The following is a 16,679-nucleotide window of genomic DNA, read 5'->3' as shown; positions in this document are numbered from 1 at the left end:
GATTGCTTCATGTACCAGTGGCCCCAAGCCTAGTACTGGTCTGGATCTCCCTGGTTGGGAACCCCAGCTCTGCTTTGTTTGGGTCAGTGACATAAAATCCAATTCAACACACCAAAGTTTGTGGTTGTAATTACAGCTGCATGATAAAAGAAAATGTGATGACGATATTTGCAATACATTCACATTTTCCTTGCTCCTCTCTTTTTCAACTGTGCTTCCAGCTCTCTATGTGAACTTCAGCATGTTGGGCACTGTAATGTCTGTGAGGTGTGGGATGTGGTGCGTGAGACTCCATCCAACTGGCTTACGACCCTTTTCCACTGGCTATTTTTAGGATGTGCAGCTCCACTCCACTCGGACTCTCTCTACTCGGTACGGTACCTGTTGCGTTTCCACTGATCCACTAACGGCTGGAGCTACGGCTTTAAGCCCCGCCTCCAGCCATCCAGCAGTGTGCTGTGCTGCTATTAATGTTACTGTGTGACATTACTACATTAAAGTAATCTGAGTGAAATGTTAAAAAATAAATAAATAAAAACATAAACAAACTATAAATATTGTTTATTATTGTACATGCAAGAATGTCTTATAGATGTATTTTTTTCATGATTAAAATGATCCACTGGGATAATTATCTGGATGACAGTCCAGCCAGAACCTAAGGCTCAGGGGTTCTGATGTGAGGGGGGTGTGGCAGCAGAAGCTGAAGGTAGAGACACTGCTGTCTGCACTGGTTAAGCTGCAAATTTTGCCTGAAGAAGTTAAAATTTTAGGCTTTATGATGAAGTTTTTTGTCTCAGCTATGGCAATAATGAGGACAGTGACTTTAAAATACCAAACTGTGGACTTTTGACCACGGTTAAGCTAGTCTTGGGTTGGATATTCGTACTCCGTGGATTTAGCAGGGTCTTCCTCTTGTTTGACCCGATGCAGGCAGTCTGACTACTTGCAGCTGCTCTCTGCCTGCTTCCTCCTGTTGCAGTTGGTGGTTCGCTTAAGGACTGTCTATAAATTTCTGAACCAAACACGCTGTTTCATGGTGGTATTGTTTTGTGTGTTTTGGGGGAAATCTTTGTGTGACTCAACAGCTGGCAAATCAGCAGATGTTATTAAATACAACACCGAGCCTGTGTATAATTCAGAAAGCTGACATGGTGTCCTTTCTCTTTTCTTTCAGCTTTCAGGGATGGTTAATAATTTGTTAATAGTAAACTTATATTTCAGTATGACCCGCTACGGCCATTGTGGTCCTTAGTATTATTGTAGTCGCTCTTGAGTTTTATTAATTTCCCTGCCCTACCTCATCGAAAACCTTCTCGTTTCTCCTGGTCCCATGGCCAATCAGCGAGCAGCAGTCTGTTCACGTCACATGTAGTCCCTACTCAGCCCCGGTTGTACCTGCTCACGAGCAGGGACCATAAATGTAGGTACCGATTAAGAAAAAACAATAATGGAAATGTAAGCAAAGCATGCCAAGTGGAGTGGAACCAAGCTTAGTGGAACCAGTGGAAAAGGGACATTTGTTTTACCTTCTTAGGCATATTTGTAGTAAAACAACACGTGTAGTGCCAGTCTGCTTGTGTCAACCGTTGTCTTTGTCTGCTCAGTGATGTTACATGTGCTCCTGCATTGCTGTATCAGTAGCCATGTGTCATTAACTCACTTCCTTAGCTCTCATCCCCTGTGCCCTTAGTCTGCAGAATTCTTGCATCACTCTTTTCTCTCCTCCATGTGTCAGGTCCGTGGCCAAGAAAAGCTAAGGAAGGAAATGGACAAAGAGATGAACTGTAGATAAAGGGAGAAGACGGATAAAGGGATGGTGAAAGGCAGGAATGAAGAGGAAAAACAAACATTGAATACAAATGAGCTGACACACATAATGCTCGCCCTCCCTCCCTCTGTTTCCCTCTCTCTCTTTCTGCTCTCAATCACTGTCTCCCTTACATGCTTTTTCTTCCCTCACACACGTTCTTGCACTCTGCCTCTGCTCAGCGTCCTCTCACTGGATCAATGGAGCACAGGAGGTGATTTCAGCCCCTTGATTTATTAGTAATCCCTGGTTGTTGGAACAAGCCAATTAAAAGGATTCTGAGTGTGTGCACGCCTGTGTGGATGATCCTGAGACAGAAACGACGCTGCTGCTGCTGTGTCTGACTGTTCTCTCACGCTTCACTGTGGACCAGGAGGCAGCAGGGAGAAGAGGGTTGCAGGGTGGTGGGGGGCTTGGAAGAAGAAGAGAAGGAAGTAACGAGGGACAGACAACTGGGCAGACAATTTCACGCCACTTTAGCATCATTTGTTCTGTCATGGCCAGGACATAGGAATCCACAGCAAACGTCAGCTTGGCTGCAAGGTATCCAAGGTAAGGATGCAAGGAATTATGTGTTAAATGACAGATGGGAGGTTTTCCATTCCTCTCACCATTGCTGTGATGGGTTAAGGAATCTGGGTGCCTGGGTTTCTGTGACAAAACTGCTGTTTTATTTGTTAATTTTTTTCCAACATAAGACTCACGTTCACACAGTAAGAATAGATTACTTGTCTTTTTTTTCCAAGAGTGTCCCCAAATGTGTTTCTTGGTGTATCTTGGGGTTTCCTTCTGAGAGTATTCTGTAGTATTCCCCAAACAGAAACAATTGTGGATAATCCTATTATGGTTTATAATCCCTGCTATGTTCTTTTCATAGGAGTCACATAGCCTGAGGAGTGCTGTGTTTGTCCTGGTTGTTTGTGACTTCATTCCACAATCAGAATAGGTGTGTTGCACATGTTCCTAGCTTCAAAGTGTACAACTGTCCAATGGTATGGTCACAACAGACTGACAAGTATGGGACTACAGTAACCATAGTGCATGGCAATTTGTTTTACTGCTGTTAAAAGAAAATCAGAATTAAACCTATTTGGAGTTTGCCATAAGCTATTCAGGAGATACAGCAAACATGTGGATGAAGAAGAAACTCTGGTCACATATGACCCAACTTAATGTTTTTGGCCTACACATCACACAACATGCCAAGCTCACCATCCCCACCATGATACATGGTGGTGATAGCAGGATGCTTTGGGGATGCCTTGCTTTTTATGTATGTCCAGTCAAAGATGAGAGCTTTCTGCTTACAATAGGGATGTTAAGTTACAAGCTTTGTGCAGAACCGCTCTGAATTTTATCACACGGCAGAATCCGGATGATTTCTTAAAATTTTATTGGCCAGGGTGTGGTAGGAGGAGAAGCTTTCCCAGGGTAAAATCATGCAAGAACCACCACTGCTCAGGAATTCTGGGAGAAATCTGGAATCTAGGTTTATCTTTTAGCATAACAGTAACCCCAGACACACAGCCAGAGCTATGGTGGAATGGGATATTCATATGTTAGAATAGCCTAGTCCATACTTAAATCTAATTGGAATTTTGCAGCAAGAGTTAAAAATCTTATAAAAAGGAATAGTACAAATAGCCCACATTATAGTTCTGGATTCACCCTCTTATGATTTCTAAAATATCTGTTCTTTAAATAGTAATAAATGGCTTCCACACAGTCACTAACTGTTGCACAGCAAAAATAACCACAGTGTACAAAATTAGAAAATAAACATTAAAAACATCCCTCGTGCAAAGGCATTTGAAAGGATGAGATTGGTTGTGATGCCATAGAAACATAGAATGGCTGAGTAACACTTAGAATTTTCACACTGCTGCATCTTTTTAGATGCTATTGCTGCACAAATGCATATTTAAGCAGAAAAGGGCATAGGATATGCAAGGCCATTGCTCTGCAAGGACAAATCTGAGCATAGCCCAGACTGTGTTGCCCATGTAGTTGTTTTTTTCCCTGCAGACATGCACAGTTCTGTGTTTTGCAAGTCCTGGAGCAGGGTGGAGGACAGATGGCTGCCCAGGTCTCTACCCTTTGACTGGTGTCCTCTGAGCTGCAGAACAGATGTGCTGCAAACCCTGATGTTTGGGTTTGTGTGTATCTGCGTGAGACAGCCAGCTTCACCTGCTGTTGCTCCTTTCTCCTTTCCCACCACCATTTTGATTTGAATTCTTTCATGCTTTTATTGTGAAACTGTGGTTTGTGGAGTGTTTGTGGTTGGAGTCCATTTGATCTGTCTCCTCTGACAGCTAAACTTGATTTTCTCTGAGTGATAGATGGATAATAAAAAGAGGCTCATTTTCACATGGTCTCTGCTAAATCAAATCAGATCCAGCTAGAAGGTTTCTTCCCTACACCCTCATTTACATGGACACAGACCAATAACTGGATTAATTCACTGTTATACAGATGCATGTTGGAATATAAGTGCTGCAGTGCAATGAATGTTCTCCTGTTAGTTGTGCCTGCTGCTGTTATTTTTCAAACAAGGTTTTAACATGAGAAGTTTTCTTGGATGTATCCTGTAGGACTTCAAAGGGGACATATAATGCAAAATACACTTTTTTAGCCTTAAATGGATTTTGTTGTGTCCTTTGAGTCTGTAGGAGTGCAGAAAATGTTTTTCCAACTGTTACGTCATAGTATTTGTTGCAGAACAGCTAAAGAAGGTCATGGACTTCCGGCTGATCAATTTCACATGTCTGCCATATCCATATTTTGCTGTGATTTTGTAGTCCAAGCTCAAGTTTGCCTACGCTACAAAAGGATAGGTTTGGTCCGGTTGTTGCGTGTAGTAACCCACACAAATCATCACACCGTCCCCCAGAATCTGATTAAAGGGTCAGTTCCTTCTGTCTGTGGATGCGATGGACGCAGCAAAGCCGTAAGCTGTAAGTAATGCTAAAATGACAAACTTTATTTTAAGCATTAATTTATTGTGTTGATATGTCCTGGCCATTGTTTTGATGGCAGTAGCATAGTGCCTTTTAGTTCCTTGAGGACAGAACCGTACTGCGTGTTTTAAATATTATTACATTATTAGTTTTGCATTGTAGTTGTTGTTTTTGTCTTGTTATCGAACTACAAAAATGGCCATGGGTTAAAGTGCAGCGCTCCTTGACCTTGAGGGGGGTGGGGTGTGAAAGGAAGGATTTAAAAGCATGATATGACCCCTTTAAGAGATGCAATTTAAAGTGATAGTTCAGACTGGAGTAGAGCCAAAGAGGTTATGAACAATTTATGTCTTACCAGAGGCAGATACAGTAAATCAATGTTGAACACGATTTAATCACTTTAAATATTTTTTGTGACTTAAAATTCACTCTTGGTGTCGGCAACAGCCTTGTCAATCCATACATAGAACTAAATCCAAGCAAATTAGTCACAAAATGAAGCTATGGGTAAAAAATCAAATGCCTAGTTTTATTGTTGCAATACAAACTAATGGGAACAGTTCAACTAGATTTCTAAACTACAGAATGTTACAGTAGGCACCTCTGAAGCAAAAATCAAAAAATGGAGAAAACATCGTTTCACCCTAAGCCATCCGTGGTCGGGTGCCCCTCGTAAAATGTCTGACAGGGGAGTCAAAATAATTATCTAAGAGCCAAGGAGCAGGTAACAGGTTCCAGGTACCAGGTTTTTTCCATAAAATCAATACGTAAAGGACTTGAATGCAACAACTTTTACTAATACTGCACACTGCTAAAGAGCAAAAGCAAGCTTGTAATGTACTGCAGAAGATTTGGACCAGTCAGTGAAATACTGGGACAATATAGTTTAGTCAGATGAATTCCATTCTGATTTTGTTTGGATGTCATTTCTCACACCATGTCTGGAGAAAGAATGGTTCCTCGCATCACCCCAAAAACACCATGCCAAATCATGATGTGGGTTATCTTACAATATAATTGACGGATGGAGAAATGCACCGGAGCTCTCGATAGGAATCCATATATGATACAAGTGTGGATTTCTAAGCAAGACAACATTCCCAAACACCCAGCCAAGGAAACTCTTAATTGGTTTAAGAGAAAAACTGCCTGAAAGACTCCATCACCTGACTTGTATCTAACTGAAAATATATGGAAAGAACTGAAAATCAGAAGGCGTAAAAAGGACCCCAGAACTTTGATGCTTTGAAGACAGTTTATGTGGTCTCTGGCAAGGCAAGTTCATTTATATAGTCAGACAATTCAGTAGCAAGACAATTCAAAGTGCTTTACATGAAAAAAAAAAAAAGAAACATAATAGGAAAAGTACATTGCAGTAATTAAATAAAAAAAGGCCACTCTAAACAAATACATTTTTAATCTTGATTTAAAGCAACTTAGGGTTTCAGCGCTTTTACAGTTTTCTGAGAGTTCATTCCAGATTAGTGGAGCACAAGAACTAAAAGGTTCCATGTTTGGTTCTTGTTCTGTGTATGCAGAGTAGCCAGAACACCTGAGAGGTCTGGGTGGTTGATACACTGACAACAAGTCTGTAATGAATTTTGGTGCTAAGCCATTGGGTGATTTATAGACTAACAGAAATATTTTAAAGTCTATTCTCTGAGCTACAGGGAGCCAGTGTAGGGACATTAGAACCGGCGTGATGTGCTCCGACTTTTTAGGCAGACCTGTGAAGACACCATTGCAGTAATTAATTGTACTAAAGATGAACGCATGAATTAGTTTTTCAAGGTCCTGCTGAGACATTAGTCCTTTAATCCTGGAGATGTTTTTTAGGTGATAGAAGGCTGACCTTGTTACCATCTTGCCTCTGAAGATTCAGGTCTGAGTCCATCACTACACCCAGGTTTCGAGCCTGACTGGTGGTTTCTGGCTGTATTAATGAAGTTGTGTACTAACTTTTAAATGCCCTTCCTCTGGTCTAAAGATTATTACTTCAGTTTTGTTTTGATTCAGCCGAAGAAAGTTTTGGCACATCCATGCTTTGATTTCTTCTAAGCATTTACCCAGCGCTTGAATGGGTTCATGGTCACCCGGTGACATCGTAACCTATATAGCTGTGTGTCGTCTGCGTAGTTATGATAACTTATGTTATTTATTATAATCTGAGTTAGAGGGAGCATGTAGATATTGAACAGGAGGGGCCCTAAGATGGACCCTTGGGGAACGCCACATGTGATTTTTGTGGTCTCTGATGTAAAGTTACCTACTGACACAAAAAAGTCCCTGTCCTTTAAGTAGGATTTAAACCAATCGAGTGCTGTTCCAGAAAGGCCGACCCAGTTTTCCAGGCGCTCTAATAAAATGAAATGATCAACAGTGTCAAATTTTGCACTAAGGTCCAATAATACCAGCACTGTGGTTCTTCCACAGCCTGCATTTATACGGATGTCATTGAACACCTTGACAAGAGCAGTCTGTACTGTGGTGAGCAGCAAGCCTGACTGGAAGACATCGAAGCGGTTGGTCGTTGTTAGGAAGTTGTTTAACTGTTGAAACACAGCTTTTTCAATAATCTTACTAATGAAGGGGAGGTTTGACATAGGCCTGTAGTTGTGTAGCAGCAGCTTGTCCAAGTTGCTCTTTTTCAATAGAGGTTTGATAATTGCTGTTTTCAAAGCCTGGGGGAAAACACCTGAAAAAAGGGACGTATTTATTATTTGAGTTAAATCAGATGTTATGACAGGCAAAGCCTTCCTAAGGAAAGCTGTGGGTAAAAGATCAAGACAGCAGGAAGAAGAGCTTAGTTGCTTAGTTGAGGCACAAAGGTTTTTGTTGTTTATTTGGTGAAATTGGGAAATATTGTCAAAATCAGTTCTAGTTGGAGACAACATTGGTCCTGGAGTTGATGTGCTGACTGCCCCTCTGATCTTTTGGGTTTTTTCAGTAAAGAATTTAGCAAATTCATTGCAGGCCCTGGTAGAGTGGAGTTCAGATGCTACAGTTACAGGAGGGTTTGTTAACCTGTCGACCGTGGCAAATAATGCACGAGCATTGTTAATGTTTTTAATGATGATCTCAGAAAAGAAAGATTCCCTTGCATTTTTCAGTTGTAGGTTATATCTGTAGAGTCTCTCTTTATAGATGTTAAAGTGAACCTGGAGTCCAGTCTTTCGCCACCAGCGTTCAGCTTTTAGACACTCCTTTTTTCCACTTCTGACTGGTGGAGCACTTCTCCACGGAGACCTTTTCTCCCGAGAAATGACCTTCACTTTAATTGGAGCAATTGAATCAATGATGTCTGAGATTTTAGAATGAAAGTTATCTACCAGCTCATCTACAGTGTTACAGGGCAAAGTGGAGGTAGAAGAGTAAATCTGGTTAAAGGTTTCAGCAGCACCGTCCTTAAAGATGCGTTTTCTTATCATGTCTCTTTGGCAAACTGAGTCATTGCAGATGATGCTTTCAAAAATAACAGAAAAGTGGACAGATAGAGCAACATCAGTTACAGACACCTTGGAAATGTTTAGACCCTTAGTGATGATCAAGTCCAAAATACAGGTCCTTCTCAAAATATTAGCATATTGTGATAAAGTTCATTATTTTCCATAATGTCATGATGAAATTTTAACATTCATATATTTTAGATTCATTGCACACTAACTGAAATATTTCAGGTCTTTTATTGTCTTAATACGGATGATTTTGGCATACAGCTCATGAAAACCCAAAATTCCTATCTCACAAAATTAGCATATTTCATCCGACCAATAAAAGAAAAGTGTTTTTAATACAAACAACGTCAACCTCCAAATAATCATGTACAGTTATGCACTCAATACTTGGTCGGGAATCCTTTTGCAGAAATGACTGCTTCAATGCGGCGTGGCATGGAGGCAATCAGCCTGTGGCACTGCTGAGGTCTTATGGAGGCCCAGGATGCTTTGATAGTGGCCTTTAGCTCATCCAGAGTGTTGGGTCTTGAGTCTCTCAACGTTCTCTTCACAATATCCCACAGATTCTCTATGGGGTTCAGGTCAGGAGAGTTGGCAGGCCAATTGAGCACAGTGATACCATGGTCAGTAAACCATTTACCAGTGGTTTTGGCACTGTGAGCAGGTGCCAGGTCGTGCTGAAAAATGAAATCTTCATCTCCATAAAGCTTTTCAGCAGATGGAAGCATGAAGTGCTCCAAAATCTCCTGATAGCTAGCTGCATTGACCCTGCCCTTGATAAAACACAGTGGACCAACACCAGCAGCTGACACAGCACCCCAGACCATCACTGACTGTGGGTACTTGACACTGGACTTCTGGCATTTTGGCATTTCCTTCTCCCCAGTCTTCCTCCAGACTCTGGCACCTTGATTTCCGAATGACATGCAGAATTTGCTTTCCTCCGAAAAAAAGTACTTTGGACCACTGAGCAACAGTCCAGTGCTGCTTCTCTGTAGCCCAGGTCAGGCGCTTCTGCTGCTGTTTCTGTTTCAAAAGTGGCTTGACCTGGGGAATGCGGCACCTGTAGCCCATTTCCTGCACACGCCTGTGCACGATGGCTCTGGATGTTTCTACTCCAGACTCAGTCCACTGCTTCCGCAGGTCCCCCAAGGTCTGGAATCAGCCCTTCTCCACAATCTTCCTCAGGGTCCGGTCACCTCTTCTCGTTGTGCAGCGTTTTCTGCCACACTTTTTCCTTCCCACAGACTTCCCACTGAGGTGTCTTGATACAGCACTCTGGGAACAGCCTATTCATTCAGAAATTTCTTTCTGTGTCTTACCCTCTTGCTTGAGGGTGTCAATAGTGGCCTTCTGGACAACAATCAGGTCTGCAGTCTTACCCATGATTGGGGTTTTGAGTGATGAACCAGGCTGTGAGTTTTAAAGGCCTCAGGAATCTTTTGCAGGTGTTTAGAGTTAACTCGTTGATTCAGATGATTAGGTTCATAGCTCGTTTAGAGACCCTTTTAATGATATGCTAATATTTTGAGAAGGACCTGTATGTCCCTGTTTGTGCGTTTGTGCGTTTGCTGTTTAACATGTTGAGTCAAACCAAAATTTCTAAGAGTGTCACATAGATCTATAGTACTTCTGTCTTCACGATTGTCCATGTGAATGCTGAAGTCTCCCACAATAATTAAACAGTCATAATCAACACATATCACAGATAAAAACTCATTAAAATCACTGATAAAGTTTGTTTTGGACTTAGGAGGCCTGTAAATATTCAAGAACATTGTTCGGACCTGGCTCTTTACTTGGAGAGCCAAATATTCAAAAGAGTCAAATTTGCCCAGAAATACTTTTTTACACTCTAATAAATCTTTAAACAAAGTGGCAACCCCTCCACCTTTTCTTTGCTGTCTCCTCTCACAAAGAAAATTGTAGTTCGGAGGTGTCGCCTCTTTCAGAATAGGAGCTTCATTAAATTCATGTAACCATGTTTGTTACAAACGACATCAAGATCGTGGTCAGTAATGAAGTCATTGATTAAAAATGATTTTCCTGACGAAGATCTGATGTTCAATAAAGCCAGTTTATATGACTTAGTTGCTGATATTAACTCTGTGTCTGGTTGTACCTGACAGTTTATGGCTTTTGTTGATTGTTTATTACTGTCTCTTATCCTTTTAGCTTTGTTCTTTCTGTCACGTATAAGCACAGAGATTTTACAACTATCTCCTATCAGGGGTCCAAGTTTTTCCTGGACATGCTCATTTCTGATAGAGTTACCACTGGGACCCAGGCTGTATCACAAAGAAGTGATTTGAAGGTCCTGATTAGGAGATAGATAGATTAGGAGGTAGTGAGGCTCTGCAGCTTTTGAAAGATGTTGGTTCGGTAGCAGGGCCTCAGCCACGGGGGTGTTGAATGGAGAAGATGTCAGAGCCATTTGGGTCCCCATCTTAAAAACCTCTTTCACGTTGTCGGTGAAATCCAGAAAAGCAAGAATTGGGCTCAGTGGAGAGACGGTAGAGTTCTGTGCGGTCTGGGTTGGGGTCATGGGTGATGGGGGTTTAACAGGGGCGCTCAGTCTGGGTCGGGGTTTGGGGGGAGGGGAATTTAATAGGGGGGTCCACTTCTCCTCTGGAATTCGGTGGGGAGCAGACGAATTAAATCCTCCTTCAATAATTTAGATTTTTTTGCTTAGCTACGTCATCCATGGCTCCAAAGTGTATGAAAATGTTTTCGATGCTCTTCTGTGATCGCCAGAATATTCTCTGAGATATCGGACACCACATTACTGGTACCAATCATAACTTCTGTGTTTTTCTTGTTGCAGAGGTTTTTGATCCCATTCACAGCTGCGTTGCCCACTATTAGGGTTCTTGGTCCGGTGGGGCGCTGTTTCTCTGGCAGCTTAGGAGAAGACTGTTTAGAATGAAGATTGTTCTTATACCGTTTATTGTTCTCAGAAGATGGATCATTTTCCTGGTTTTCATTCTGTAGTGGGACAAATTTGTTTTGGAGGGATGTTGAATGTTAAATTTTCATCATTACATTATGGAAAATAATGAACTTTATCACAATATGCTAATATTTTGAGAAGGACCTGTATTCTAGTCATCCATTTAGTCATTGGGTTGTTTGGGTACCTGGTCTATGAGGGAAACACAGTCATCCTTCTACACAGTGACACACTGCAGTTTATTCGGGGGAACCCAAGGCGCTCCCAGCTCACAAGGGATATATATAGTCCCTCCTGCAGGTTCAGTCAGGCCTGGGGTCTTCTACCAGTAGGGTTGTGCCGACAAAGCCTCCAGGAAGGTATCCAAAAAGCATCCAGATCAAATGGCCTAACCATCTCGACTGACTCATTTCGAGTAGGAGCAGCAACTCTGAGTTCCCCCCAAATGAACTCTGTATCCTGTCTCTACGGATGTGCCCAGCCCACCCTACGATGGAAGCACGTTTCAGTTGCTTGTACCCGAGATCTCATTCTTCTTGGCCATGATCTCTCTCATGACCATAACTAAGGCTGGGATTGTAGATGGACATGTCACCTTCGTTTTTTTGCTCAGCACTTTATGCGCCACAATGGACCGGAGCAGTGCTTGCATCACTGCATCTCCAGCTCCATCCTACCATCGCCTGTGAACAAAAGGCTGACACACTTGAACTCCTCCTTGAGGCAGATACTGACCCCTGACCCGAATCATAATCTTCTGAGCTAATTCTTCAAATAACATCGTCAGGATGCAACATGAGAATGGAGGATCTGTCTCAGCCTCCAGCGCTGTCCCCATGCTTTGCATTAAAAGCAGTGAACAGATTTTTTCATACTAATCAACCTGCAAACTTGCAAAATCTATCAGCAGTCTGCATATACCTGAGAGGAGCATAACGTAGACTTTAATAGTCCTATCCTCACCTAAAGGCTTAGTGTTGTGTTTCTTAGATATTAATCACTAGACTCTTATTCGCTTCATCTCAGGCCACTTGAGCCTTTTCCTCAAAACATAATTACACCATTGGGAAACCTGCCAACACAAGCTCTTTGATGGGCCGAAGTGTGGGAGAATTCCTCTGTGCTGCCTCACACCGAGCCAATGAAACAGGAAGTAACATCTCAATTGTTCTCATGGGGTGACGAGAGAGCAGCCTTTTTCCCCTCCGTTTCACCATCTCCTCTGTCTCTGTCAGTGTCCTTCAGTGGAAGTTACTGCTTTTTCACAGTGACAACTACTCCCTTCTTTTCTCTTTCTTTGAAGGGGGACAAGTATCACATACACGGATGTGCCAACATGAGGACATGCCTTCAACCAGTTAACCATTAAAGTTCTCTTGGTTGGCACATTGTGATGTTATAAAAGCTGCTAAGAGCCTGGATTTATGTTTTATTTATCCCTCAGGCTCAATTTTTTCCCTCTGGCGGAGAAGGATTTTAGGAGAAAAACTCTCTATCACATTATACATAATGCTTGTAGTGGTTAGTCTTACAAATACTGGCAAACAAAATTTTGGGAGTATGACAGCCACGATCACACAGTGCGTGTTGTTGGCAGCGTGTGCTGGTCTTTAATGTGTTTGCATGTGGGACCTAAAGTGAATCAAACACAAAGCACTGGGATATTTGGCAAAAATGTGTTTAGTATTTTATGAGTACTCATATAAACCCATTAAAGCTGTTCACACTAGGAAACCTGTATTCACATTTCAGCATAAGAGCAACTGAATATATCTGCCAATACATCATAAGACTGTATGTTTATTTCAAAATTGTAATAATAATAATGATAATAATAATAATAACCTCTTAAAATACAGGGGGTATGTAATTTAAAAAAATGGACCATTATAAATCTTTGATTTTGACATTTATTCCATCCAAATTAGACAAATCACGTTTTGGTTCAATAACAGCACCGAGTCCTCATAAAGAGTCTTTCAGCAAACACCCCTTGATTTGGCATTATATTAACCAAGACCAAAGACATCAACTGTGAAAAACTGGGTGGACTTATTTAACTGTTACTTCACTTTGTGATGACTGTTTCATCGGTGACATATAAAATAAAGGATAAAAATATGATGTATAGTAATGTGCAATGGCCTAGAACAAACCTTTTTTTTCCTTTGCTAGACATGTTTGAGGCCTTTGTACAGTTTTCTATTTTTTTTATTCAGTCTCATTAACTTAAATCTTGGTTTATAAAGCATGGTGTGCAGTTGGTGTTAAAACGATTGGAAAATAGCCATGTTGAGGTCTAAAGTAAAAGTGTGTTGATTGGTATCTAAGAGTCACGTCTTGACCTGGGAGATGATTTTTCTTCCAGTTTATCATCAAATGTGTAGTTTCTGTGTTTTTTTTGTTTTGTTTGTTTTGCTTTGCATAACTTAAAACTAATTTTCGCTGCAACAGTATCGTGAAAAAAAAACTTTTATGTTTAGGTGTAGACTGAGGATAGCCCCATCAGCTTTTTAGCCAAATATCCAAGTTAAATGCTTTATCAAAACCCATGCCCTTAACAGCTGTGTTTAAAATAATAACACTGTGTTTAAAAACTCAATGAAGCTCAAAATTGTGTAACTATAACCTCCCTGTGATATTTTTGTTCCTTAAAATTTTTGTAGCAGTTATTTTTTGGATAGTATTTTTTTGTTAGATTTTGTTAAATTTTGTTATCTGTGCAGCCACTTATGATTGTTGGTTTCTACTTGGGGGCGCTGTGGATTGAGACAGAGTGAGTGGGCTTCGGTGAGCTACATTTGCTGCTGTCTGATGTATGGTTTCCTCCAGTTTGGGTAAAAATAAAGAAGTTGGTAAGAAGTGCAACTGTAGCCCAAGCATGCAACCTGAGAGACTTGAGAAGCTACAGGGGAACAACTGAGGATTTCAATAGATTTATTTCCATGCAGGAAAATGCAATGGGAACAATAAAACATATTTTAAATCAAAATATTTAAAGAACTGTTATCAATCTACAGAAACTGAGGAAAATGGAATATTAGGCTGTTCAAGAAAATATCAGTGCCATTATTTTTCTTTACAATGCCAACAGTATACAGGTCCTTCTCAAAATATTAGCATATTGTGATAAAGTTCATTATTTTCCATAATGTCATGATGAAATTTTAACATTCATATATTTTAGATTCATTGCACACTAACTGAAATATTTCAGGTCTTTTATTGTCTTAATACGGATGATTTTGGCATACAGCTCATGAAAACCCAAAATTCCTATCTCACAAAATTAGCATATTTCATCCGACCAATAAAAGAAAAGTGTTTTTAATACAAACAACGTCAACCTTCAAATAATCATGTACAGTTATGCACTCAATACTTGGTCGGGAATCCTTTTGCAGAAATGACTGCTTCAATGCGGCGTGGCATGGAGGCAATCAGCCTGTGGCACTGCTGAGGTCTTATGGAGGCCCAGGATGCTTCGATAGCAGCCTTTAGCTCATCCAGAGTGTTGGGTCTTGAGTCTCTCAACGTTCTCTTCACAATATCCCACAGATTCTCTATGGGGTTCAGGTCAGGAGAGTTGGCAGGCCAATTGAACACAGTGATACCATGGTCAGTAAACCATTTACCATTGGTTTTGGCACTGTGAGCAGGTGCCAGGTCGTGCTGAAAAATGAAATCTTCATCTCCATAAAGCTTTTCAGCAGATGGAAGCATGAAGTGCTCCAAAATCTCCTGATAGCTAGCTGCATTGACCCTGCCCTTGATAAAACACAGTGGACCAACACCAGCAGCTGACACAGCACCCCAGACCATCACTGACTGTGGGTACTTGACACTGGACTTCTGGCATTTTGGCATTTCCTTCTCCCCAGTCTTCCTCCAGACTCTGGCACCTTGATTTCCGAATGACATGCAGAATTTGCTTTCCTCCGAAAAAAGTACTTTGGACCACTGAGCAACAGTCCAGTGCTGCTTCTCTGTAGCCCAGGTCAGGCGCTTCTGCTGCTGTTTCTGTTTCAAAAGTGGCTTGACCTGGGGAATGCGGCACCTGTAGCCCATTTCCTGCACACGCCTGTGCACGATGGCTCTGGATGTTTCTACTCCAGACTCAGTCCACTGCTTCCGCAGGTCCCCCAAGGTCTGGAATCGGCCCTTCTCCACAATCTTCCTCAGGGTCCGGTCACCTCTTCTCGTTGTGCAGCGTTTTCTGCCACACTTTTTCCTTCCCACAGACTTCCCACTGAGGTGCCTTGATACAGCACTCTGGGAACAGCCTATTCATTCAGAAATTTCTTTCTGTGTCTTACCCTCTTGCTTGAGGGTGTCAATAGTGGCCTTCTGGACAACAATCAGGTCTGCAGTCTTACCCATGATTGGGGTTTTGAGTGATGAACCAGGCTGGGAGTTTTAAAGGCCTCAGGAATCTTTTGCAGGTGTTTAGAGTTAACTTTTTGATTCAGATGATTAGGTTCATAGCTCGTTTAGAGACCCTTTTAATGATATGCTAATTTTGTGAGATAGGAATTTTGGGTTTTCATGAGCTGTATGCCAAAATCATCCGTATTAAGACAATAAAAGACCTGAAATATTTCAGTTAGTGTGCAATGAATCTAAAATATATGAATGTTAAATTTTCATCATGACATTATGGAAAATAATGAACTTTATCACAATATGCTAATATTTTGAGAAGGACCTGTATAATCCAATAAGAAGAGGCAGAACCAACCTTTTATAGTCTGGAGAATAGCATCTGTACACTAAGGTTAATCTTATGGGTCTGGAAACAAGATGTTGTTTGCTTACTGGTGTGTTTGTGGTCACTGTACTGAAACACCCATTTAAAAGGCCCTTCTTCAACAAAAAAGCAGAGTGACCTCTTCAAATATTTTGATGAATGTAAATTGACCCATGATTCTTGTTTTGTGATCAATAGGCCAAGAGAAATAGAAAAACATCCCCATAGTCACCATGTTTCTCAGTGTACTGTGGCCTCTCTTTAGACAAATCGATATGTCAGTCAGTCATTTTCTACCGCTTAATCCATAGTGGGTCACGGGGGAGCTGGTGCCTATCTCCAACAGTCTATGGGCGAGAGGCGAGGTACACCCTGGACAGGTCGCCATTCCATCGCAGGGCAACACACAAACAACCATGCACACACTCATTCACACACCTAAGGGCAATTTAGAGAGAGCAATTAACGTAACAGGCATGTCTTTGGACTGTGGGAGGAAGCCGGAGTACCCGGTGAGAACCCACGCATGCACGGGGAGAACATGCAAACTCCATGCAGAAAGACCCCCATCTGGGAATCAAACCCAGGACCTTCTTGGTGCAAGGCAACAGTGCTACCAACTGCGCCACCGTGCAACCCTAAATGATATGTTCTTTGGCAAATTGTTCTTTATGTAGTCCATATTTTTAAATCAATGGGAACTTGAAGGATCTCCTTGCAAAAACCTTTGTTTCACATGGACGTTTATACATTTTTTAAA

At 41.4% G+C, this 16,679-nt stretch overlaps 1 protein-coding gene across 3 annotated transcripts in view; it reads left to right on the top strand.

The window, feature by feature from the left end:
* Nucleotides 1-1,964: 1,964 nt before the first annotated feature.
* LOC124864083 (phospholipid phosphatase-related protein type 5-like) overlaps nucleotides 1,965-16,679 on the top strand; it is a 78,225-nt gene continuing 63,510 nt past the window's right edge. For all 3 annotated transcript variants that reach the window (XM_047358706.1, XM_047358708.1, XM_047358707.1), the window contains exon 1: nucleotides 1,965-2,362. The gene's annotated coding sequence lies outside the window, so the exon portion shown is untranslated. The remainder of the gene's footprint in view (nucleotides 2,363-16,679) is intronic.

Source organism: Girardinichthys multiradiatus, chromosome Y (genome assembly GCF_021462225.1).
Source record: "Girardinichthys multiradiatus isolate DD_20200921_A chromosome Y, DD_fGirMul_XY1, whole genome shotgun sequence".
NCBI classification, from domain to species: Eukaryota; Metazoa; Chordata; class Actinopteri; order Cyprinodontiformes; family Goodeidae; genus Girardinichthys; species Girardinichthys multiradiatus.
The sequence above is the reverse complement of the archived record's forward strand: the minus strand, read 5'-3'. Positions and strand labels throughout refer to the sequence as shown.